Source organism: Anser cygnoides, chromosome 1, assembly GCF_040182565.1.
Source record: "Anser cygnoides isolate HZ-2024a breed goose chromosome 1, Taihu_goose_T2T_genome, whole genome shotgun sequence".
NCBI classification, from domain to species: domain Eukaryota; kingdom Metazoa; phylum Chordata; class Aves; order Anseriformes; family Anatidae; genus Anser; species Anser cygnoides.
In genome coordinates, this window is record NC_089873.1 from 154228727 (window position 1) to 154255104 (window position 26378).

At 38.7% G+C, this 26378-nt stretch overlaps 1 protein-coding gene and 1 long non-coding RNA gene across 7 annotated transcripts in view; both read left to right on the forward strand.

Annotated features, from left to right (window-relative positions):
- FGF14 (fibroblast growth factor 14) overlaps positions 1-26378 on the forward strand; it is a 409622-nt gene that overhangs the window by 376598 nt on the left and 6646 nt on the right. The window lies entirely within an intron of this gene.
- On the forward strand, positions 12799-14188 carry LOC136788152 (uncharacterized). Its single transcript, XR_010827111.1, has 3 exons — positions 12799-12972; positions 13232-13295; positions 13760-14188. It is a non-coding gene; the product is annotated as an uncharacterized lncRNA (long non-coding RNA).

Sequence of the window (26378 nt, forward strand, 5' to 3'; positions counted from 1 at the left end):
GCCATGGCCTTTAGAGCTACCGTTCTTTTAGAATATTGCATGATCTGAATTTATGTGTGTTACCATTTCTCTCATACTTTGTCAAAGGAAATATACACTTAAAAAGTGCAATGTTCTGCCTGAAGTTTCACTGGTAGCTCTGTTTTCTGAGTTGGACAGCTGTAAACCAAGATAGGCTATCATGAATCGGGAGCAAGGTAGAGATGAAGAACATATATTTTTTAATAAACTACATAAGAAAAGATGTGATATGGAGAACATCATTAGAGGAAGGGTGATGACGAGGAGGAGTTTTGTTGCCACTTGAATTTTTGTGAGATATTTGGATTTGCCTCTAAATCTCTCTCTAGAAGACCACAATACTTTAAAATATAGTTACTAAGACTAATTAGTCATAATTGTGTTATTTACTCTGTCAGCCAGAAGATACACTATCTGTCCTGAAAGAAACTCTGTTGTGATGAAATCATAGCATCTTAAACAGTTATTTATGTGTGTTGATTTCTGAAATACCGTACACTGTGGGGTGATGACTAATAGGATGTTTTGTTCCTACAGTAAGATTTTTTGTAGGGAGGTTCCTGGCTGTTATAATTAAAGCTGGTGACACTTCAGAGTGGTCTTCAGTTCTCAGAGCAGAAATACTAATATCAGGCCCTGTTTGGTTGCTGCTTGTATGCAAAAGCATTAGTGATGTCATATAGTTGTGAAGAAAGTTTTTAGATTATAGAATCATAGAATCATTTAGGTTGGAAAAGACTTCTAAGATCATCAGGTCTAACCGTTAACCTAGCACTGCCAAGTCTACCTCTAGACCATGTCCCTAAGCACCACATCTACACGTCTTTTGAACGCTTCTGGAGATGGAGACTCAACTACTTCCCAGGGCATCCTGTTCCAATTCCTCACAACCCTTTCAGTGAAGAAATTTTTCCTAATATCTAACCTAAAGCTCCCCTGGCACAACTTGAGGCCATTTCCTCTTGTCCTATCACTTGTTGCTTGGGAGAAGAGACTGACCCCAAATCCTGCTACAACTTCCTTTCAGGTAGCTGTAGAGAGCAGTAAGGTCTCCCCTGAACATCCTCTTCTCCAGACTAAACAATGCCTGTTCCCTCAGCCACTCCTCACAGGACTTGTGTTCCAGGCCCTTCACCAGCTTCGTAGCCCTTCTCTGGACATGCTCCAGGGCCTCGATGTCCTTCTTGTACTGAGGGGCCTATAACTGAACACAATACTCAAGGTGCAGCCTCACCAGAGCCGAGTACAGGAGGACAATCACTTACCTAGTCCCGCACACTATTCCTGATACAAGCCAAGATGCCGTTGGCCTTCTTGGCCACCTGAGCACACTGCTGACTCATATTCAGATGGCTATTGAACAATAGCTCCAGTTCCCTTTACACCAGGCAGCTTTCCATCCACTCTTCCTGCAGCCTGTAACATTGTGTGGGGTTGTTGAGCTCCAAGTGGAGGACCTGGCACTTAGCCTTGTTGAACCTCATACAGTTGGCCTCGGCCATCAGTCTAGCCTATCCAGATCCCTCTTTATAGCCTTTCTGCTCTCGAACAAATCAACACTCCCACCCAACTTGGTTATGTGGACTAACAGTTTCTTTAGATGGCTGCATGCTGTAGGTTGGGAGCATGAGAAAAGACCTGTTACCTTGGGTCACTCTGACCTGTGTGCCACCTGCCAGGTGGTGATGCCCTCTGCTTTCCCCGCTACCCACAGCAGTACCCAGGCTGTCGCTCAGCCCTCTTTGTTTGCCTTGGGTCTGCTCACAGGTTTCCTTTCTATCTAACTAATTTACCTGAGGGGGGGAAAGAAAAAAAATATACAGCTTTATGTCTCCTGGAAAGTTAATTGCTCTTAGTGTCTTGGAAACACCTTTCAGGTTGCAGTTACTATGGTGATAGAAGTGGTATAAAAATGTAGATAGATTGCCTTAGCAATATGAAACTTCACTTTTTACAAACCAAACCACTGCCATTTATTGGTGGTTTTTTTTTTTTTTTTTTCCCTTCTCTTTGACAAACTGGATATTAGCCCTGATCATCTGATAACTGAAGCAGCCAAGTCTGTATCTATGAGGTCTGAGGTCCTGTTCGTGGACCCTACAGTTCCTCTGTATAAACACAATTTGTAGCAGGAGTCAGTAATGTTTAGTTAAATATACTCTTTTGATCATTAATTTATTCCAGTATATAGAGAATATTCTCAGATGCATGCCATTTTGGTAAGGCATACTACCCTGAAAAATGTCTTTGGTAGTTATGATAGGAGAATCATATTTTAGTATTAAAGTACATATTGCTGAAGATTCCTCAAAACCAAGTAATTCTCTCTTAAAAATACATTCTTCCTGAGATACTTTCCTCAGTCTGCTCAGGCAAGTAGGAACAATGTGTAGGGTTTTTCATTTGCAGATTTTAGTTAATTTTTATTTGTAAATAAAAATGTATTTTAAATTTATTTTTTTTTTATTAAGTGAAGAGCACCCTGAAGACCTTTATATCACCCTTCCTGTTCTTCCAGTCCATGTAATTAAGCTGGAGAGCAGGTTGCAAATCCTGGCACAGCTTCTGAGACATCAGGGCAAAACTAGTTTCTAATCACCTCTGTGGGGTTTTGTTTGTTTGTTTTTGTTTTTGTTTTTTTCTTTAAAAAACAGGCATGAAATACATTTGTTGTTGTTCTTGTTCTTGTTTTTTACCATTGCAATAAGCATTTGGTGAAGCTGGATACTAAACATCAGGAAATCTTCAAAGCCTGAGGTTCCCTGATGCTGATTGTGTTCAGGTGTTCATCCAGCATTTATTTTAGAGAGACTATTTCTGTTAGGTACTGATTGGGTGCTGACAGTATAGATCTCTATAACACTGAACACAAAATAAGAGAAGTGAAACACTACTTTGAATTAATCAAGGACACACCTGCAGTCATATACTTACTAGTCAATACTCATTCTTCACCCTATGGGTGTGGATTTTCTTTTCCTGACTTCAACAATTCATATGGAATCAGTCTTCTAGGCATTCTCCATGACCAGTACAAGAGAACCAACACCCCAAGGGAATGATTAAACCTACTTATTTTCAACATCTCAGGATGCAACGGGTCACGCTGTGAAGGTATCATCTTTCAACAGGCTATCTAAGAAGACTTGATAGCTAAAGATATGCTTTATATCCAGTTCTACTGGATCCTATGCACCCAGTGCTACTGCTAGGGTGGAATATATGTCCTGTGTGCCACAAGTGTGGAAAACATAATGGTTGTTAAACTCTGAAGAGGCATGTGCTTATATGCATTAGTGTATGCATCCTTGATTGCTTTTTGTCTGTCTGGCATGAGGGCAGCATTTTTCAAAGGTAACTAGTATAACATAATTCATTTCTTGATAATTCCTCAGAATATTTTTTAAAAGTCTCGGGTCATTTCATGCAAGACTGGAGGGGGAGTGAGAGACTTCGCATGAGAAGCAGCAGTCAGAGCTGGAGCTCCGCAGGAGGGAGGTAGCCGCAGCACGAAAAGGTGCTCCCTGCAGCTGCGACAGCCAGTCTGCCCTAATGTAGGTCACGAGCTGCAATGAGACTGTTCCTCCGGGCATACGTGGAAAAAAATGACAAGGAGGAAAATGTGGCTGAAGCAGAAGTCAGAGGAAATGTGACATTTCCAGCTACTGCTGTTGAATAGCACCATTTGAGGCCACCCAACAGCTGTCTAATACTGTAATGTTAGCAAAATACTAAGCGAATAAATATCCTACAAAGATTGTAGTTAGCAGTACATAGAGGCAGAAAAAAAAATGGAGCAAGGACTTAAGCTGTGCAGTTGTAATATGTTTTTGATGTCCTTGCTGCCAATAGCTTCAGACAGCTGGATAATGACTCATCAGAAAGCATCTTGGAGCAATTCCACAGTCCTTTGAACCCCCAGATTTGTTCTGTTGTTGGTTTGTTCGTGTGTTTTGTATGAGTTGTTTTTTTTTTTTCACAGAAAGAAAAAATGCCATCAGCTATTCACTTTCACACTAGATAGCCAAACAGCATGGACTAGCACAGGAAAAAGTCAAAACAATGACATGTTTTTATTTTGTCACTGCTCTTGAGAATATAGGGCAGCTCGTAAAATGTGTCAGTGTGCAATGTTGTGGTCCAGGAGTTCCGCACTGGAGTGTTGTTCAGCACACATCATTTGGCGAACTGTTTCGTATGAAGGCCAGAGTCATTTGCAGCATGATGAAGGTTTTAGACAGAGGATGCTGATCCCTTCCAAAGAGCACTTTTTGGATTTGGGAAATTGTTTGATTAAAACTAAGAGGAAACCTGCTGGGTAGTGCAGCAGTTCATTTGCAACTCTTAGGGTCTGAGCAATAATCTTCACTTCAGTTATTTACCCTCATCTGTCGAGAGTGAGATCTGAATGATCTTTAGAGCTGTGAACGGGACGCGGGATTGTTATTCTTGAAGAACGTGCTTTGAAACTGTCCAAAAGCCCCATAGAGAAAACAATTTTATGTTTTCATGGAGTTAGCAGTGTATTATCCACTTACATTCATTATAGGTTAGAGCAGGATTGCTCAGAAATTTGCAGGACAAAAACCTCAATGTGCTGCTGATGTACTTTGGCTAACGGTGGCTCAGTTTTTACAATAGCCTGCTGTTCTTTTATTTCCTTAACTGTAAATTGTATACATCTGCACTCCAGTTTGCTTCTGACCTGAGAATTTTCTCCTTATGTGCTACACAAAAAGATGCTCATTTGCTTCCTCCCACACTTTCAGAAAAAACTTTACCACTTCGTCCCTGTTTTTGGTCTTTTTTTTCTTTCTTTCTCTCTCTCTCTTTTTTTTTTTTTTTTTTGGTAGCTAAATCTGCTCTCAAGTGTTGTGGGGTGATTGTCTCAGAAACAGTCTTTTTTTCTGCTCTGAAAAATTATAATAAAGATTGGCAACACTCCTGGTCTCTGACTGTAAGTTATTACAGGGCTTATTTCTCTATATACTGGAAATGCTGCACATATGCTGCAAAATCATTGACACGTTTCATATCCCAGGCTCAAAAATTATCACAGTAAACACTTAGTTTTTTGGTTGTGGAAGAGATGTCAGAAAGGCTCCCGCACCTTTCTGTCATATTGTTTCCATTTATTTGTTGCTGTCTAAACGAAATGATGGATAGGCAAGAAGTCTGCATTTTCCCATCCATTTTCTTCTTCAGTATTGCTATGGATGAAGAATTGCTATTTAATAATAAGGATTTATTTATTTAATGAGAACAATGACAGTACATAGCAAAACAGCTAGAAGACTAGAAGAAGGTGGGCAAAGGCTAATTCTCAACCCCAAGAAAAAGTTCTGTGCAGGATGTGCATGGGGCTGATGAAACCAGGGCCTCCCATACACCTGGAGGAAGCAAAGTGTGGGACCGCACGACACTAAAGTGACCCTAAAGAATTTGATCAACACAAGTTGGGAAATGGTGCAAGCAATTAAAAGAAGCAAGGGTGGTACTGATAAAAGAGTAAATAAAGGAAGGTAAACACAGAGTGTTAGGCAGACAGAGTTTTTCTGAGTGGGTATTTTGGAAAATGCAAATATGCCTTTGTTCTTACTTGTCACTGGGTTGTTAATCTTGGGACCTGCCTATGCTTGTGTTTCAGCAGAAAAAAGGGGAGAATAGCAATGTTTGCTCACTTCTGTGAGGCAGCTAATAATGCACAACACTAAACTTTGCCTTGCTGTTACCTATTTCTGATTGAAATGCATCAGAATACTACTAATATATTTAAGTGTAATCTTGATAAAATTTAAAGGAAAGATTAATTTAAGCTGTTATTAAATTTTGCTAAACAGACAGAATTCTCAAATGTATTCAGCCTCAGCCATATGTTGTTTTAAATGTGGTAAGTGATTAGAAGTGGATCAGTAGATTAATTTTGTCTCTATTTCTTATGGTACTATAAAGGGTATTAACAATATGGTGAGTAGGAGTCTTAAGGCTAATATACTGCAAAAGCTTATTGCAAATCCAAATTAAGTGCAATGTATGGGAAAAATGAATTATTTACTATTCTTTCCAGTAATAAAATATTTTTCAAACAACAATTTACTTCTGATGCTATAAAAAGAATCCAGAAAACAACATGAGTATAAGGCGGTGACATGTTGGCTGAGAATGTCTTCTGATTTACTTCAGAAGTAGACTGAAGCCATGACTACAGACATGTAGAGCATATGGATTGCCACAAAAATAAATAATTTGCAATTTCTTGATTAACTTCAGTATCATTTGGGGCTGGTTTCACTGAGCATTGTTGCTTTATATATATATATAAAAAATACTGGATCTTAGCCATTGTTAGATCCTGCATGAATGTCTTTCTAGCTTTTCTTTGGTTCTTGGTAAATCAATTAAAAGGGGATATTTATTACTTAATTTGGGGGACATTTCACGTGTTTTAAAATGAACACTTAGAATTCAAAGAGTTTGGGTTGGTGGTACGCTAATTATCATCTGCTAAAAGCTGATTTAAATATGAGTTGGAAATGACTTAGAATGGATAACCAGTTAGTCACAGGTACGCTTGTGCACTGTTTCTCCCAAGTCATCAGAAATCATTGATTCAAAAATTACAAGATCTGAAAACAAATAGTAAACATAAAGTGTAATTTAATTTTCTGTTGTCTTCTGAGCAAGAGTGTCCACCTGTTCAGAGTATTTTAGGAGCTGTGAAGACTAAAATTTTTTCTTTCAATTATAAGAGAGTTGACATTCTCCAGTAATTGCTCTCCACCAATGTAGAAAGTAAACAGAATACAGCCCTGAGCAGCTTCCTGTCATAGCTGACTCTGCCTGGAGCAGGGGAGTTGGACCTTCTGAGGTCTCAGAATCACAGAATCGTATGGGTTGGAAGAGACCTGGAGAGATCATCTGGTTCAAACTCCTGGCCAAAGCAGGTTCCCTAGAGCAGGTTGCCCAGGTAGGCATCCAGATGGGCCTTGAATATCTCCAGAGAAGGAGACTCAACAACCTCCCTGGGCAGCCTGTTCCAGTGCTCCGTCACCCTTAGCATGAAGTTCTTTTGCATGTTGGTGCAGAACTTCCTATGATCCATTTTGTGGTCATTGCCCCTTGTCCCATCCCCACAAACCACTGAAAAGAGGTTGGCCAAATCCTTCCATCTCCCACACTTAAGATATTTGTAAACATTAATAAGATCCCCTCTCAGTCTTCTTTTCTCAAGGCTGAACAGACCCAGATCTCTCAGTCTTTCCTCACAGGGGAGGTGCTCCAGGCCCCACAGCATCTTTGTGGCCCTCTGTTGGACTCTTTCCAGGAGATCCCTGTTTTTTTTTGTACCAGGGAGCCCAGAACTGGACACAGAACTTCAGGCCTGACCAGGGCAGTGTAGAAGGGGAGGATCACCTCCCTTGACCTGCTGGCCACGCTCCTTTTAATGCACGCCAGGATCCCATTGGCCTTCTTGGCCACCAGGGCACACTGCCGGCTCATGGGCAACCTGTCATCCACCAGGACCCCCAGGTGCTTCTCCACAGAAAAGGTCTCTTTGAACCCGAGTTATTCTGGGAGTCTATGATAACTGCTGCTGCAGCTGAACAAGCTCTAGCAAAGCTCCAGGCAGGCCAGAGCCAGGCAAGTCGCATGTCCCATGCCACTGGCCCAATGCACAATCAGTGGCTAGTTATAAGCAGTGAGGCCACCCTGCTCTGCCTCCACATCTAGAAATCATAGCTGGGATTTCCTCCCCCTCAAGACAAGAAGAGGAGAACTTGTTATTTCACTCATTCTCATAGCTGCTGTAATCTTGAAGGGCTGATTGGGAGATGATGTACCTTCATTGTTCTTCCTGCTCCGTGCAGCCCCTTCTGCTGCTAAACCCTTCCAACCAGGCAGCCCTTAGCAATATATGGCAATAAAATAATTCAACTCATCTCTCCCAAGGTTTTTCTCAGAACCCCTCTGAAATATACTGAAAGGTGGGAGGTAGGGGATTGTTTACAACTTTTCTTTGCAAGTGTACAGAGCAGGAAATTTACCTCCATAGGGTTTAAACCTTGATCTCACACCAATTTCTCCTATAGGGAGATTAGGATTATTATTAGGATTTATCGTGCTCAGTTGTGTTCATTCTTGGTGCTGACTGCACTAATCTTTTTCTGTTAAAAAAGATTTGTGATGACAGAAGTTCACTTCTTGTTGGGTCCCTGATGTTTATGTGCACTGAGTAGCTGTATTTCAGGCTGGCTCATAAAACTTTGCTTTGCCAAGAGATCGACACCAGTTCTTGTGAAGAATGGTGTGGGATTGTTCAATTGTCTACTCAACCTGCTTTAGGAATGAAACTATAGATGTGGGTTTGGGGCAAATAAAAGATCTGTGAATCTGCAAGTGAATGCATGGTTACAATGTTTTTGTTTCAGACCCAAGTGTCCTAACCTCATGATTGCAAAAAAGACTAGATTTTTTTTCTCCATATAATTTTAGAGAGACAAATGAAACCTATATAAGTTAATAAGGAGGTCAAGAAACAAAGGGCAGATATAAAAATGTCAATTATTTATAATTGGAATTTTAATATTATTCCATGATCATCTAGAGGCAGAGGTCATTACATTTTTGGTTTTGGATGCTCACATTTGAATGCAGTTTACTCAGTGAAACTTAAATTTACATTTTACAGTTGAGTGCCATGTTTTGAGCTAGAAGTAGTAGGAAGTCTCTGATTAATATGTTATCTCTGACTGCCTTTTAATATCACTCATTGGTATATTTAACTGCTGAGGCATTCGAAATACAAGGAGAGTGTAGCTCAAGGGATCTGAAACACTTAATGCTACAACAGAAAAGAGTTTTGTGGGTTAGTTGGTTTAGTTACTACCTGTTCCACTTTAAGAGTTTGATATATCTTTTAACAAGTGCTTGAAAATCAGTTTCATGAAGTGGAACTTAGAATTAATGACTCCTTTTAGTTACTGCCTGGTGTCCTGTAGTTCTGGTCTCCTGGAGTAGCTCAAATATTTGGATTTGCGTCATAGTAAAATGTGTCCCAATCCAAAATCTCTCAGTGGGTTTTTAAGGAAGAAGCACAAGAAGCAAAGCAAATCCATTATCCACTGGAGGAAGAACCTTTCCTGACTCAGATTTCAGATGAGCTCAGAAAGGCAGGGCAGTGATGCTGAACATGTGTATCAGCAATATTCAGAGAAGTGAAAGGCAGAAAGGAGTGTTTAGCAAGGGATTGTATTTGAAGAGATACATAACATAGCAAGAAAGAAGTGGTCTGTACTTTGTCAGAGCAGACGTTGGAACATATTGACTTACTGCATCAGATGATAATGTGTATCTATAATAAATCAAATTTAAGATTTTTTGCTGTTGAAAAGATGGGTATCTGACTTTTGCCAAGAAAAAAAAAAAAAAAGGATCAACTTGTAATATAAGGAAAATATAAACACAGAGTAAAATGCAAAATTAATAGACTGATATTCAAAGTGCTGATATTCAACAATTCAAGGTGCTTTTGTAAATTTTATCATTTGCTTTCTGGTTTTAGTGTAGCTGTAATCTCTTTATTTTTTTTAACAGTACAGCTGACCTCATTCCATTCACTGTCACTAACATCATATACAGCTAACTGACTTATAAAGAGTATGAATGCATTTGCCACTTTGGAATAAGCATCTCAGCTATGAAAGCATAGGAGTTTCTTTTCGATTATGCAAGGGAAAGAAATGTAACCCAATCTAGGCATTTTATTTTATATTACGTTTCAAATCTCTGGGTTATAAATCTATGTGTTTTGATAGTTTTCAATTGTGATTTTATCAATGGCAGAAACAGTTGAGGTCACCCCCATATCTGCTTACAGGAACCTGCACTGATAAATACCTGGAATACTTTATCTATCTTCAAATAGTTAAGATATTAATTATAGTTATGTATATGTTTTAGTTTCTGTATATGAGTGTCCCCCTAGTGTCAGGTACACTAATTAAGGCTATTAATATTTATAAGTGTTTACAGGTTGGGGCTTTGTTAAAGGCCGTGGCGAGTTTTTAAGAATGCTGTTTTATTCCATGTAAAATAAATATAACAAGTGCTACAAGTGCTCTCTATTCTTCACAAAGAAGAGCTATTCTGTAAGTAATGTGTCTGCAGCTTCTTTGCCTTAGAGAAATTAGAGAGTGCCCAGCAATAGCAATTCAATTCAGATGAGATTATCCATACTAGTAATTGAATGTTCCTGATTTTCATTTTAATAAAATAAATTATAGCTCATAACATTTTATGTTTCATTAAGTAATTTCATAAATGAGAGTCATAAATATTATATTTAGACAAATAAAACATTGATGATTATAAATTATGCAAGGATACTTTTACTCAGCTTTGAAATATGCTCTATTTTACTATTCTGCTCATTGGCTCTGAGGATTGACTCCTTGTAGAGGTTTAAGCAAGTCAGAAAAATGTTCATGACATTAGAATAGAGAAGATTATGCTAATATTGTAATTTTTGCATGTTATTTATCGTTTCATTTAAAAGCATGTAAAACAGAATATAATTAAAGAAGAATTCCTCCTGCTTTGTAATTTACTAGTTCTGTTGTCCTTTTGAAGCAGTGAATTATCAGTAAAGAAAAATATGTTTCATTAAATATGTGACAATTTATTTACTTTTAACTGTTTTATTTACTTTTAACTGTGTTGATACTTACAGAAGGTCTTTACCTTGAGCTATAAACAAGGAGTGACATATGAGCAAAAAATACTCCATGGGTATTAGAAAGATGTAAAACCACAATTGCTCGAGGACATGATTTTAGAAAAGAAATCTAATAAAAGCATAATAAAGAAATGGCTTAGATAATGAAAGCCTGTGTATCCACTGAGCTTCAGTGAAGGGAGAGAAATTTTATCATCATGTTCATAAACCAAGCTGTGACCCAGCCAAGAACAGTGTCCTTCACCCACTGACCCAGTTTGTGGGCTCCTTTAGAAGAATACAAAAATAAATCATAGAATCATAGAATATCCTGAGTTGGAAGGGACCCACAAGTGCCATTGAGTCCAACCCCTGGCTCCACACAGGACCACCCAAAAATTAGACCATGTGTCTGAGAGAGACATGCTTCTTAAACTCAATCCGGCTCAGTGCTGTGACCACTTCCCTGGGGAGCTTGTTCCAGTTGGGCTTGGGCCCAACCACCCTCTCAGTGAAGAATCTTTTCCTACAACCCAGACTGAACCTCCCCTCTTGCATCCTCATACTGTTCCCTTGAGTCCTATAGCTGGTCACAAGGGAGAAGAAATACATAATATTTAGCTTCCATCAGACCTTGCCTACTTATCTAGAAAGCTTAAGTCAAGTTTTACTGCTGTTATATACTATGGCAACTTCCAAACAGACCCCAAAATCTGGGGTCTGGACAGGCACCCTGTTGTGGTTTAACCCAGCCGGCAGCTAAACACCACACAGCCGTTCGCTCACCCTCCCCCCTCCCTCTCTGGGATGGGGGAGAGAAACGGGAAAGCGAAGCCTGTGAGTTGAGATAAAGACAATTTATTAAGACAGGAAAATAATAACAACAACAACAACAACAACAACAACAATAATAATAATAATGTGTAAGAAAACAAGTGATGCACAATGCAATTGCTCACCACCCGCTGACCGATGCCCAGCCTATTCCCGAGCAGCCGGCCCCCCACCCCGGCCAGCCACCCCTATATATTGTTTAGCATGACGTCAGATGGTATGGAATACCCCTTTGGCCAGTTTGGGTCAGCTGTCCTGGGTCTGTCCCCTCCCAGCTCCTGCTGCACCCCCAGCCTGCTCGCTGGCAGGACAGAGCGAGAAGCTGAAAAGTCCTTGGCCTGGTGTAAACACTGCTCTGCAACAATTAAAACATCAGCATGTTATCAGCGCTCTTCTCATCCTAATCCAAAACATAGCACCCTACCAGCTACTAGGAGGAAAATTAACTCTGTCCTAAATGAAACCAGGACACACCCCCAGAGGGTACCAGGGAAAGAAGCTGCATCCCCCCTGTCATCATGGCCAGCCACAGCCCATGTGCTTCCTGAACTAGGCTCCTCATCCCTCGCAGGAACCAGGCTGGTCCTAGAGAAATGATCTACTGGCAGTCTATAACAACCCCACACTGTGTTCTGCTTGTGGTTATGCTCAGGGCCTTACTTGACTTAGGGGCCTTCAAAGTCATTGCTTGGAAGCCTCTTAAAAAGTCCAGGGAAACTAGTGTAAATGAATCAGGCAAGACATATACTGTCACTATGTCACTATGTCACTATGTCACTACGTCACTATGTCACTACGTCACTACGTCACTTGGCCCTTCCCTTCCCTTCCCTTCCCTTCCCTTCCCCCTTCCCTTCCCTTCCCTTCCCTTCCCTTCCCTTCCCTTCCCTTCCCTTCCCTTCCCTTCCCTTCCCTTCCCTTCCCTTCCCTTCCCTTCCCTTCCCTTCCCTTCCCTTCCCTTCCCTTCCCTTCCCTTCCCTTCCCTTCCCTTCCCTTCCCTTCCCTTCCCTTCCCTTCCCTTCCCTTCCCTTCCCTTCCCTTCCCTTCCCTTCCCTTCCCTTCCCTTCCCCTTCCCCCCTCCCCCCCTCCCCCCCTCCCCCCTCCCCTCCCCTCCCCTCCCCTTCCCCCCTCCCCTCCCCTCCCCTCCCCTCCCCTCCCCTCCCCTCCCCTCCCCTCCCCTCCCCTCCCTTCCCCTTCCCCTTCCCCTTCCCCTCCCCCTTCCCCTTCCCCTTTCCCCCTTCTTTATCAAGCTTCCCCTTGTTTGCTTTATCTTGCCTCACTGGTTTCCCCCAAAGGGTGATGAATGCTGTTGAGGCCGTGCTCACCCTGAATAAAGGCAATCTCTTTTAGGTGATCACTGGCATTTAGTTGTACACCCAGAGAGCCACGTCATATATTTACTGGTTGGTATTTGGTGGAGTCTCTGGCCAGAGGTAGCTGTGTAGTTGTTTCCTTAATCAATGAAAAAATTAGAACTTAACTAAAGAGAACAACTCACCTTCAGTTTAAGAAGCAAATATATTTTTATTAGGCATGCAGAGATGAGTAATTAAAATGTTAATTTTTATCCCACAGTGAGGACCCAAAGTATTTTATATCAGTTTTCCAATCAGTGTAGTAATTCAAAATTTTATCTCTGCCTTGTAATCCAATGTAAATTAGATTCGAGTCAGGCTTGTTTAGCAGATATATGTGCTGAGACACCGGAGGACTCTTCGAAAAAAAGGTATGCCGACTGTGGGTGGTGCACAAGTCATGAGCCTCAGAAGTGTCAGGCAGGAGACAGACACTGTGTGGGTAGAGAAGGGATCTTTTTTTATATTATTTTTTTCTCAAATATTGCAATTCTCTGTTATTATTGATAGGAGCAAATAATGGAATACCTGTAATAACATTCTGGGTATAGTGATAGGTTAGAAAAATAAAGTAGAAGGCTTTATCCCCCTTTTCTTTTAAGTAAGAATCCATTTACTTAATTTCAGTTTCTAAAATAGCTTCATTGTCATGAATTGATCCGTTGCGGTGGGAGCTGGACGGTGCTCCTCTGGGCGCATCATGAGCAAATGTACTGCTTGCTTGGAAGTTTCAAATAAGTGGTTTATTCAGAATCCTGCCTGTTCTTACAATCATGGGCTGCAAAACATCTATGGTGGCTTAACTGCCCTCTAAACACATTCTTTCTCTTCCCAGATCTTGCTATGTCCCCTTCATGGGTCTGGAGGTCCACAGCTTGGGGAGAAAACATTTTTTTTTACCTTTTTGGGCAAAGCAGGGAAATTTACATTACCTACTGTCCAGCTGGTCCCAGGTACTGTTTCTGATAAGAAAAATGCCGGTCTGTGTCACTAAATTTACAAGAAGCTCTAGAAACAAACCTGAATGGGTTGTAGGATATATAGGTGGAGAGGTCTCTATGAACAATATTTCAAAAAGCAGCAGAGCTGCCCCACCTGCACACATATGTGCAGCCAGCATGCAGCACAGCATCCCATCAGCATAAAACTTGGTGTGCGGGCCCAGGGCCCCATCCAGCCTGGCCTTGAATACCTCCAGAGATGGGGCATCCACATCTTCTCTGTTCCAGAAAAAGAAAGAAAACAAGGCAGCATAACACCAAAAATAATTTGTAAAATCTTCCATTTATTGCAGTCAATGTTCCCTTTCTCTTATTTCTTCCTCCAAAAATCATTGGTTTTGCACATTTTAAAATGTAGCTGTGTTCTGTCCTTGCCTTAGCACTTGGAGATTATGGGCACAGCAAGCTTGTTGCATGTTCGGCCTTTATTCCACTGTGGAAACAGACACTTCTGCAGGCTTGCACCTTGTCATGAGGGACATGTCAGTACAGCAGAGGGCATGGATAGAGATGTGGTGGTCCAGACATCCCTCTGGGGCTGCTGCAAAGTAGCACAGATGAGATCAGCCGTGACACTCATTCAGTCTTACCAGCCGCTCAAGTCCCAGTGGAAAAGCAGACCTGAGTGGAGCTTATGTGTCTAAACCTATGAGTTAAAGGCTACTGCAATATTCAATGTATTACAGCTACATACAGAAGAAACTTTTTAAAATACAAATGTATACAATTGATTTTTTTTCATTCCCAATATCTTGTACAATATTTTATGTAGGAGAAAAAATATTTTTAAAGTATTGAATGACATCTCATGCTATCCTATTTCCTGCAAATGAAAAATGTATTTCAACTCTATCAAAAATATTTTTAAAATAGGAAAAATAATTCCTATTTTCTCCAGTCCATCTGTCTTTCCCTGTGGTGAAATATATTTTGGAATTATAGATGCTGGTTTTCTCTTTCAACCCCATGCCCTAGAGAAATGCAAATGCTTTGGTGAAAAATATTCTGCTAATCTAATGTCTTCTTTTCTGACTGCTTGTTCCAAAGCTGCTTGTTTTAACTTTCTTTTTGATGAAGTTATGTTTGAAAATCATGATTTGTAAGGAATTATGAGCAGCAAGAAAAAACTGCCTGTTGACTATACAAAAGCAACTGTATCGGGAATGTTAGGGTAAAAACAAAACAATACATCCATTTCTATTTATATATTTATACAATTGGAGGACAAAATTCAATTGTGATAAGTACTGAAAAAAAGACTCTTCTACACAGGCTTTACAGAAAACCAGGCTCTTGTATCTATCTAGACCAATGTGAAAGACAGACACTAAAAGAAAGATAATAAATAAAAGAAATAAATAAAAAATAAATAAAAGAAAATAAATTGCACTGAAATTTGGCTCTAAGCATAGATGCCTTATCTTCATGTTTGCTTAATTTTAAGAAATTGAAATCACTGAATGAATTTATTTGGTTTTAGTTGACTTTTGTAAAAAACATTGTGTCATTCACGAGAAAAACTATTCATTCGTCCATCCCTCATGCATGTTTGGTATTTCTTTGGTATAGGCCTGGTGCACTGTCCTGTACATCCAAGAGCTACATAAATGTATTTGAAATACGACTTCAATATCTAAACCAAACTGGATTATACAAAAATTATATGTAATCATTAAGGCAACCCTAAACGTTCATAAAGGTGGTACTGTTTAAGCATTGTTCAAACATTAAACAACAACAAAACACTAAAACATGTTGTTGTTTATTTCTGGTTGGATTATTCTGGTCCTAGGATGGTGTCATTTAGGCACAGAAGGATCATTCATATTCAGCACCCATTTGGCCTTTTGTCTCTAGACCGAGACTGAAAAATTTATAAATGTTCAATTCATGTGAAAATATACAGGGACTGAAATTCAGAAAGAATAATGGCCTGCTGGAATCTGAATTAGTTTAATGCAAAATAAATAAATAATATTTAAAAAACACCAGTTCCACAAACCCACAAAACCCTAGATCTTAGACTTGTCATGATGCAATGCAGAAGGCAAAGCACATACAATTCAGAAGAGAAGATGGAGCAGGGCAGAAATAATATTAAAATGAGACCATTCTATAGGTCTGTCAGTGAATGTATGAAAGGATACAAGTTCTATAAATTAATATTCTTCAGAACTTTTAAAAATATAATGGCAAGGAAGGAATTAACCCAGTCGCAAGAGGGACAATAGAGAAAGAAGTATCATGGCACCTTCTTGATTAGAGCCCTCCAAATCCTGGTTTTTATATTTTCAGTAGACTTACTCAAGTGAAGGAAGGGGGGGATTGTGCATAAAAATTATGGGAAAACAGCTTCCACCTTTCATAAAATGTTTTCAGGTCAATAACTGATAAAAATAATAATTAAAAAAAAAAAGAATTAAGAGCAGAACACATATACCATTTTTGTCTGTTCTAAGGACACATGCCACGCAGTGCCTTTGGGACACAGTGGGAAAAAATGGAAATCGGGATAAAACTGACAATAACAGAGTAGTATGTTTATAGCTCAAAAGATAAAAGTATAAGCAGTAAGTCAAATCTTTGCCCTGATTGAGAACACAGTAAACAGATACATTTTTCAGTGTATGTGGGCATGTTGTACAAGTTGTTGTACAAGTTGTACAACATGTTGTGACATTTTCAGGAAGAAAAAGTTCATATGACCTGTAACAATGTTTTTAATATGCTGTAGTTTTTATTATTGTGGGAGAAAGAGAAAATACAGTTCAAAAGGTTCTTGAAAGACTTAATGCAAATGGACAAGAAAAATGGAACTTCGATAAACAAGTATTAAAAATAAATAAATCATGATCTTGTAAGGCAGAATGTTACAAAAGTGTAGACAGTGCCTGACAATGTGACACTCAATAAACTAGTTTGCATATCTAGGAGAAGTAATTACAAGGAATGTTGCATTGGAGGAATTAAGGCACAGTCTAACGGTGGGACACCATTTGCTTTTCCTTGATGAGAATATATATACATATACTTAGGGCCAAGCTTCTAAGCTTCTCTCAGAATAACAAACCATTTTTTCTTCTGTTAGTTCTGGCCATAAGAAATAGTGCTTTGCTGTAGGCACATGCTAGAGCACAGGCTCACCACCCTGGCTAAGGAGAAAAAGAAACAACCCAAAAGCTCTTCAGGTAAAGTATAAGAAATTAGAAAAAAAAGGTGTAAAGGAAAGCTGTGAGAGCTATCAAGAGCCTCTGGTGTCTAAAGCACCAGGGTTTAAATGATAAATTCATGCTTGTAACCCACAGGTAAAAGAACTGTTCTCTGGGAAGCTGAAGAACTGTCCTCAGCTTTGGTGAAACAGGTAAAAAATTGCATTTCCAATGGACTTGGAAATCAACATACCTGATATTTTCATGTACATGCTTTATATATCAGCATGCTGTTTGTAAGACCTAAAACCAGTCTTTCCTTTGCATTCGGGAGTTTGCTCTTGCTTCTTACAGATGATGTAGTAGGGAACACCTTCGTTAGTGTATTGATTACATTTCTTCTGCCAGTTGAAGGTGGGTTAGAGATAGACTTACTCTATCAAGTAGGCCGTTGTTTTGACCCTGATCCTATGCCTCTAGTTCTTTTTACACACATGATTTAATAGTGATACATGTTTCCCAGCTCAGTTTGTCTTTGCAATTAGCCATTAAAGTCAATAGATAATGCATTTTTAATGTCATGTTGGCAAAGAGAATGATCTTCCACTTCTCAGGAACACAGGTGACATAAATGCATTTTCAAGCAGAAGTAAAGGCAACTATAGTCTTGTATAAAACCACATTGTTTTCTTAGAAACATATTCACCACAGCTGAGCTTCTTTGCAAAAGCTGTAGTGTGTGTGGCGTGGTATAATGAATTCTGTTGGAAAGCAATAGGATATAGAGGAGGGATACAAAATAGTATATAGGGAAGATTCAGAACTCCCATTAGTTTTGCAAATGCCAAAAAAAGTGTTTTGTTTTGTTTTTCCCGTTTTCAGTCTACATTCCTCATATATAGATTAGAAGGGTTAAAAGTTAGATTTGTACATATCTTATTATTCACCATGATTGTTCATCAATAGATTAAAACTGCTCTAGGATCAATATGCTGTCATCCATGCAATATTAAGCTTTGACTTTCCACAGGACAATTATAGGAATATGCTATAAAACACAATGAGGTAGGTGGAGGCCTGAAAGCAAGGGGCTAAATGATTTTATTGGAAATTGTCAGATTTCTAACACCTTGAGCAAATAGTGACATTGATTATCACTCAGTTGCCAGCAGCTATTTATAAAAATATTGCTTTGTTTACTGTTGCTATGAATGCTATTTATTAATAGCATTTGCAAACTTTTTTTTTTTTAAATTTGCAATACATGTTGCAACACTGAAGCAAATAAAAAGCCCTAATCCTTTGCTAGCACTCTGAATTTCATCCTTTTATGATTTTTGCCAGACATCTATATATTCACATTGTTCATAATCAACCTTCATAGTCTTGTTGCTAAAAGAGGAATTTTATCTGAGCATCAGGATGTATCTGTAATCATCCTGCTGTTACCCATCCATAAAAAAAACAAGCATCACTGCTGAGTGTATGTTACAAGTTGCATATAATCATCTCCTATTTAATGAGATACATTGCATTTCTTCTTTTTTAACATGTAATGATATACACAAAGCTGTCTAACTTGTTTATTTTCCCACTTCTGAGTGGTTAACAGTGTGATGCCATTCCAGAAATATCTTTTAGTGGCTGACATTTTATTTCCCATTATTTGTTTAGTTAAAACAGGAGACAGAATGGATTTTATATTGTCTTTGGTATTGATTCACTGTGCATCTTTTGAAAGTTTGGGTCTGAATCTCTGTACTTTAAGGTTCTCCTAAAAATGGATCCTTGAAGTAACAGTTTTGTAGATGCTATGAGAATTAAATAATAGCAGGAAAATATTTTTAGATTTCTGAATGAAGCATATGAAGTGAAAACACGTAAGTTTTTTTTTTGAAATTACTATTTGCATGAGAGACATACATATAAATATTTTTAGCAACTTGGATTGCAACATATTAGCAAGAAAATTAGGGGTTTTATATGTAAAATAATTTAAAGATGGGCAACTTTTCTCCTATGTTACTTTTTCTTGACAGACATGGCACAGTGAAAGAAACAAATAACAGTTTTTCTCTTAAAATACATATTTTCTACATAACAAGAGTTAAGTAACAAACACCTGACAAAATGGTCTCTGTTCCCTTTGCCTGCCTGCCTTCAGTGGTCAGCTGTAGCTGGTTTGAGTCATGAAACTGAAAGAAGACTTAGCTAACGCATTTTCTTGGAGAATTGAATATATTTCTTACAGAATGGTTTTGCAACTCAGATTGAGGTTTCACTGGTCTTGTTTCTCACATTATCCTTATGGACATCCAGCATAAAAGAGCAAAAGGCTGACAAAGAGATATCAACAAGTTCAAATGATTGACCTAAGTTAATAGGCTTGTATTCATTCCAGTCCCTATCTTTTATAATAGTTGATTCTTTAAGTGGTTTAATTCATGCACTGAGAGATCATAGAAAGAAGACTGCAGGCAGAAAAACAAGCTCACAACTGTAAAGAAAAAAAAAAAAGAAATTGAAAAAAGTACACTAAAGTAGGCCACTTCTTATAACCGGAGTGTTCTTGTGACTTTTTCTAGCTCCTCAGCTTGTAAATGACACCCATTTAAAAATTTCATAAATTCACACATCTTTTGGAAGGAACATGTAGAACTGAAAGAGTCTAAAGTATACCTTACAGAATACCTCAGAATTTTCCCATCTATTCATGTTTACTTTTGCATTTGTAGATAGTTACGGAGATATCATACTATTGTACTCAACGAGGTCTGCAAATACTATATAACAACAGTGTGTCTATGAAAATATACTGCCCCATTTGACATTGCATAATAGTAGCTAATTAATGCTAATATACCAGTCACACAGTGACAAAAACTGGAATCAGTTTTCTTTATCCAACATTACAGTGTATTGCAGGGGAGCAGAATTTCATTTATGATAACTGGTAAGAAACAATTATCCTCTGGGGTTTTTTTGGTACTTGGTCATTTCAATAACTATTTTGCATGTTTTCATAATGATTTATATTATTTGAGGTATTTTGAATACAGAAGATTGTCTACAGTGATAACTGTAAATGTCTGGATAAAATTGTGTCAAAAAATTCCACTGTCACTTGGAAAGGTTCAGTCTAAATCTGAGAGCAGTCTGTGCTACTCCTACATTATTTACCTGTGGATTGAACAGTGGATTGATTGGCAATGGATGAGAATTTCTTCCCTCACCCACTGTGGCTTGTTTCTACAGCTCTTTTGCTAAGTCCTTCTTTTCAGTGTCTTAATTTAGTGCTTTCCCATTTTTCCCTTGGCACTGGCCTTTTCTGGCTGAGAACCTGGTGCTGTCTACATGCTGATGAATCGTGGCTGTTCTGAGTGGAAGTGACTGGGAAAGATAGGCTGGTTTACTCATTTTCTTCTCTGGAACATCCCATAACAGTAGCAGAAGAAAGTATTCCCTACAATGCACACAATTTCTTCTAGTCATGCCTTGGGGTGTGTACCTGTCTTACTGATACTGGATTTCGTTAATCACAGGTGTGTACAGGAGATAAAAGATGTCTTTCTGTGTTGATACATCAAAGAGTTATAGCTGGTGTTTAATCTGAAACCTTAAAGCAGATTTTTACTGCAAATTTAAATTTTAAGGAAAACTAGGTGCTGAGGATTAGGTGGGGAAGAGATTATGCTCTGGGGGAAAGAAAGAATATATCATTTCACTGCTACAAGGATTCTGGCTGCATTTCCTTTAAAGCCGAGTATGCACTCAAGCCAGAAACTATAAATTTCTGTGGAATTTCAAAGTGGGACTGAAGCAAAAAAATAATGTCACCCCCCATTATATGTCTGTGGAGATTAAGGAGGATGTTACACTTGACCACATGCTACAATGTGTGATGGTTGTGGGTGGGCTGCAGCCCATTCTAAACCCATATTTAAAAATCTAGTTTATCACTAATATTTCTAAATTTAATTTTTAATTTTCAGGTGAGGCAACATTTTTTTATCAGTTCTCTTGATGTATTCTAGTTTTGGCATGTAAATGCTAAAAACACAGTTGTAAACATTAGGTACCTTTTCCAGGCCTCTTCCTCCAAACCTCCTTTTGCATATCTTTGAATTTAAACAACCTTGATTCACTTACTCTAATGTGAGAGTCATGATTCAGCTCTGCATTATGGGCTTCATTTCAAAAACATTAGTTCTCTTTCGCAGTCAAACTGTACAACATTAAATAACATATATCAGAAATACTTGCATCAAGGGAATTTTGTTCTATTCCATCCATGTCCTGCTGAGTTGATGACTCTGAAGTGTAGGTATCAATCAAAAGCACATAAATATCTCAGCACCGGTTGTGATATAATATTGTGTGTGGATGGGGAGAGAGAGAGAAGAGTTGTACAAGCCTCTGTAAGTAGTAATTTGGGATCACTCTTGAAGTTATTATTTAAAATACGCTTTTATCTGATGTTTAGCCTTGCAAATAGTAAGTTTATGGAAGAGATGAGTATGCGTACCACCTTCCATACAAGACATTATTGCCTGTGATCAATTATATTCTAATACAACCATCACTGCTGGTTGCAAGCAAAGCAACTTCTTTTTTTATGAAACAATGAAGTTTTTGTAATCCAAACTGCTTTATGTTCTGTTTCAATCTGGACAGAAAATGAAGCTAAATTCAGGTTGCAATCAATCGTCTTAAACACACCATCTTAAACACACAGAAACCTGTCCAAGATATTTTTTTTGCTAGTTTGTGTATGCTATGTGCCTTTTATTCTTGACCTTACTGTGAATCTCATGAATGTACATGAATAACAGAATTGCTACATTATTAATAATACCAGTCATATCACTGCTAATTAGAATGCCAGGTAAGTGCTAATATTTGCAAGAGCACTGATTCACATTTCACATTTGCCTAAATTTAGTCAGAAGTTGGTTTTTATTGTTGTTTTTTTATCAGTTCTTAACCTGAAAATATTTTATAAGTTCTGAGCATTTGCTGCTTTCATGGGGTGCCTGTAGGATTGGCAGGTTTAGCTATTACTGCTTTTTATTTTGAAACTTTGTTAGCAATGTTGCTGCAAAGTTCATAGTATGGCAGCTAGTCTCCTGCAGTCTTCCTCTTCCTTGGTATCTTACTCAGCCAGTTTGCATATAGAAAATTCTGCCGACTTTTCTTGTTCTTGTTACTATGTTTAAAAATGAAATCTATATTAGGGGATTTTAGGTACAGATCAGCAACATGTCTTCTGAATATACAGGGAAAGCTTTATCAATTTCTCTTTTATCAAGACAGTGTCTAACCATATGTTGTTGGGTTTTCTGCCAATTGAAGAGGAACTCTTGGACAAGATGATTTTGAACTGTAACATTTTGGCCAGCTTAAGAATTGGAAAAAAATGGTGCTATGGATGGGAAGTCTTGAGTAGATCTTTTATTCTTTTATATAAACATTTGTCAAATAAGCATTCTGCAAGACAACAGCGTAACTAATCTAATTCAGTGTGCAGCAAGTCAGATAAATGTCTATTTAGGTATTTTTCAGTTCTCCTAAGCAGGTGAAGCCTCCATATCTCCCAAGTTTTGTTGCATGACAGTGCCTTTTACCCTTCTACAACACAGCAACTGCTGTCTGGGATCTCATCGTTCCACACCTCAATTACTCCAGTGTCCTCCCCTCCTGCACTGACAAATGCAGTACCACCCCCGCTGTTTCAGTTCGGAAGCCTGCCACAAAGTTCATTTTCCAGCTTCATTATTTTAACTGTATTTCTCTTCTCTGTTGAGTGCCTTCTCCTCATTAAACACAGACCGCTTCTCTTTAATTTTAAGGCCCTTCTTCATGAGTCATTTCCAACCTTATTATCCACTATCAAAATGTCGCTTCCTCCTTTTGGTTCCTGTGTTGCTAGCCTCTAACACCCCGAAAATACCTTTGTGCTTACTCTGTGCTGTTTTTCTCACCTTGCAGAAGTTTCCCATAAGCATCTGCAGAACTAGTGTTGTCTTTTCTCCAGCCTCTCTTTAGAACTCATTTGTCATCATTCCTAACAAAAATGTTTGATAACCAGCTACTAGCATGCTGAGATCATTGCTGGGGTGTTTTGTTTCTTTATACCTTCTATCACTCTGTATTTCAATGGTAAGGTGTTTGCATCAGGCAGACTCCGCTTGGTCTGTACTTCTAAAGCATCGATGCCCTGTTTCATCACCTGGACTTCAAAGTGCAAATAATAAATACAATTAAAACAGGATTAAAACTGGTATTGAGTTCTGAAACGGATCGGTAACCAGGTCTTTCTACTGTGCTTGATTAGACTGGCTGTTCCTCACCTGGCAGTCTCTTTGAGTTTGTCTTACTGGTGTGTTTTCTGCTTAGCACCATGGAGTAACTCGTTCAACCTGCAGCTGCGCATTTGCTGCCTGGTGGGATGAGCGGGTCCCATTGTGCCCATCTCCTGGGGAATCCACTGCCTCCTTATGTGCTGCTGGCTACAGTTCAAGAGGCTGACTGCTAGGTATATCACTTCTGTGAGCTGTAACTAGAATGATACCCTCATTTCCTATATTTCAATATACAGAACAAATCTAAAGAGGTTTGAAGGTTCAGGAGCAGATGGCAGGCAACTTTTGTAGCAGGCCCTGTCCATGGGTCTTCTTTCATGCCTTTCGACAACTGTGGTAGAGCCATGGCCTTATGTTATCCCTCATGGTGTGCAGTGAAAGGCTATATTTTGGACAGTCCTGCCAGTTCATTACTGGTTGACTTACTGAATACAGATATAGTTTAAAATTGCAGGAGGAGTTCATATAATTTTTAAACAATATCTAGAAGTTATATGGCTAGCTCATGCTTCTACTTTGCAATTCCATGGTGTCTTGTTCAGAGCTGCATAATTATTTCTTCTTTCTGAGTGCTGTAACAGAAAACTATATGGTTGTTTGTTTTTTTTAAGTGAAAAACAGTCACTACAAATGACTATTGCAGTATTAAAGCTAGCTAAATTGAACAGATGAAATAGTCAAAGACTGGCAAGTGGAAGTTACACTGATAACTCATTCAAATATTTTTATTTACTCAACAATTCTGGGGACAGTAAAGCTTTCTGTACTTTGATTTTGAACTACAGCCCTTTGCTAGAGTGGCATCTTCTTGATTAGCATGGAGGTCTAGCTACATCTCATCAAACTGTACCCTCCAATTGACAGACATAAACATTACTTGGCAGGGAATTCATCTCACTGGTCATCTGAATAGCCTCAGCAATCCCTGTTTTTCAACAGCATGGGTAACCTGAGCTCCTTTTTCCAGCATTCCTAAGTTTGAGAGGTGGATAAAGTGGCTTTAAAAAAAAAAAAAAAAAACATATTTTGTTCTTAAATGAAAACAGATTCTGACGTCAGCACGTGACTCTGTGAGCTAAGGCTCTGCTATCATGATGTAATACTACAATGAGGAGTTTTGGCAACACTGGTGGTAGCCCCAAAACTAAGGTCTCCTCAGTGGCAGAACTTTTTGATCCCAAGAGGGGAACTCACAACCTATGTGTTATGATACTTATGAGCTCTACAGCTACCAGGAGAATTATAATATCTCCAAATAAGACTCACACCAAGCAAAAGCTTAATGGGAAGCTAGCAAAAATATTCAAGTGACAATTCTTCCCAGCAAGGTGCAATTTAATACATCCTTCACTTCCATAGGACCCAGGAAGCTGTAACTGATTGCAGTTTACAGCCAAAGCCCTCTCCTGGGGTTTTGGAAATTGGCAGCTGGCATGTACTTTATTTTTCAAATGTTGCTTTGACAGAAGAAAACCACATTTTATGTAAGCCTACAGGTTAAATCTGAGTACTGACCTTGGAAAAGAAATCCTGAGCATAAGTTCTTGTTTGCAAGTCATGTCTGGTTTTGCAATTCATTGATTTTGTAATACAAAATGTAAAGATTGTCCTGTGATCAAAACCCAAAAAGTCATTCTTGCAGGGAAGATCTAAATGATTCATGTCACTCAGATACAGATTTAGATTCCTTCTGTCTGGATACAGATAGGCAGGTAGCCTAGGGGAGTGCTCTCATTGAGTTTTTCTTATAAAATGCCATCATACTGTTTTCCCTCTAACAGTGACTTCAAATAAAGTGGACTGTAGTTGATTTTTTTTTATTTTTTTTTTAAAGAGAGTGCTGTTAGCCCATGATAGTCATTTTCCGAGAGTTCCTACTGGGTTGAGGCTTAGCTCTGCAGAGCTAGACTTGGCCTAGGAACATGCAAAAAGCATCATTTTAGGTGCCAGGGCTGCTTTACTGGAGAAAATATTTGTGCTAGCAGCTTTTTCAGCCACCTGAGATGGTGTCTGTGGCAAGGCTTTAGAAGTCAGAAATATTCAAACCAAGGGAGGAGCCCATTTCAGAAGTTGCTTCTGAAAGTTGCAGAGGAATTGGTGGCTGTATTTCAGTATAGTCATCATCAGGTGCTTAATTTTCACTCTTTCCACTTCACTGAAGCTATTAGCATCATGCTTTAATCTAGCGTATATTTAAGTGACTTTTTGATTGAGAGTTTATCCCAGGCAGAACTGCATCCTAATAGACTGGATGAATGCAAACCCTGTCCAAAACTGCTGTACTACCAGTTCATCTGGAGTAGTAGCTGCAATAATTTGGGGCAGAACACTGTCATTCAGCTTTGGTTCTTCCTTCAAATAAAAAAAAAATCATCAGACTATTACTTTGATTTTCATAACTATGGAATAGTAGTGATGCCAGTTTGTCCAGTCTATCACTATCAGCCTAAATCCAGGAGTATATAAGTATATAAGTAACTGTACTGATACAATCCTTTTTTATTATTATTATTTTGTAAAGTAAAATACCTGAAGTCTCATATGCTGTGCAGTGCTAGAGACACTACAGTACATGCCAAATAATGGAGTTGAGCAAAGAGCTGGGTTTAATTCAAACGTGGGATATGGTTTTCACAGAATTTTGTGTGTCCTAATGGATATTGTTTGGGGAATAAATAAATAAATAAATAAATAAATACTATTCACAGGCAGTCAACCAGTAAGGAGGAATAGAGAAGGACAAATAGCTTTTGTTTATAGCAAAAAGTGACTGTTGGCTAAGAAGTAGTGTTTATGGTAATTGAGCTTTTACAAGGAAATAAAATGTAGTGGGGAGCACAGGGGGTAGCTTTTGCAGCGAAGCAGGTAATGAGGAGATCTATGTAGGCAATTCCTGATTAGCATCTGCTGTTTCAACAGCTGAGGAACATGACTTGCATGTA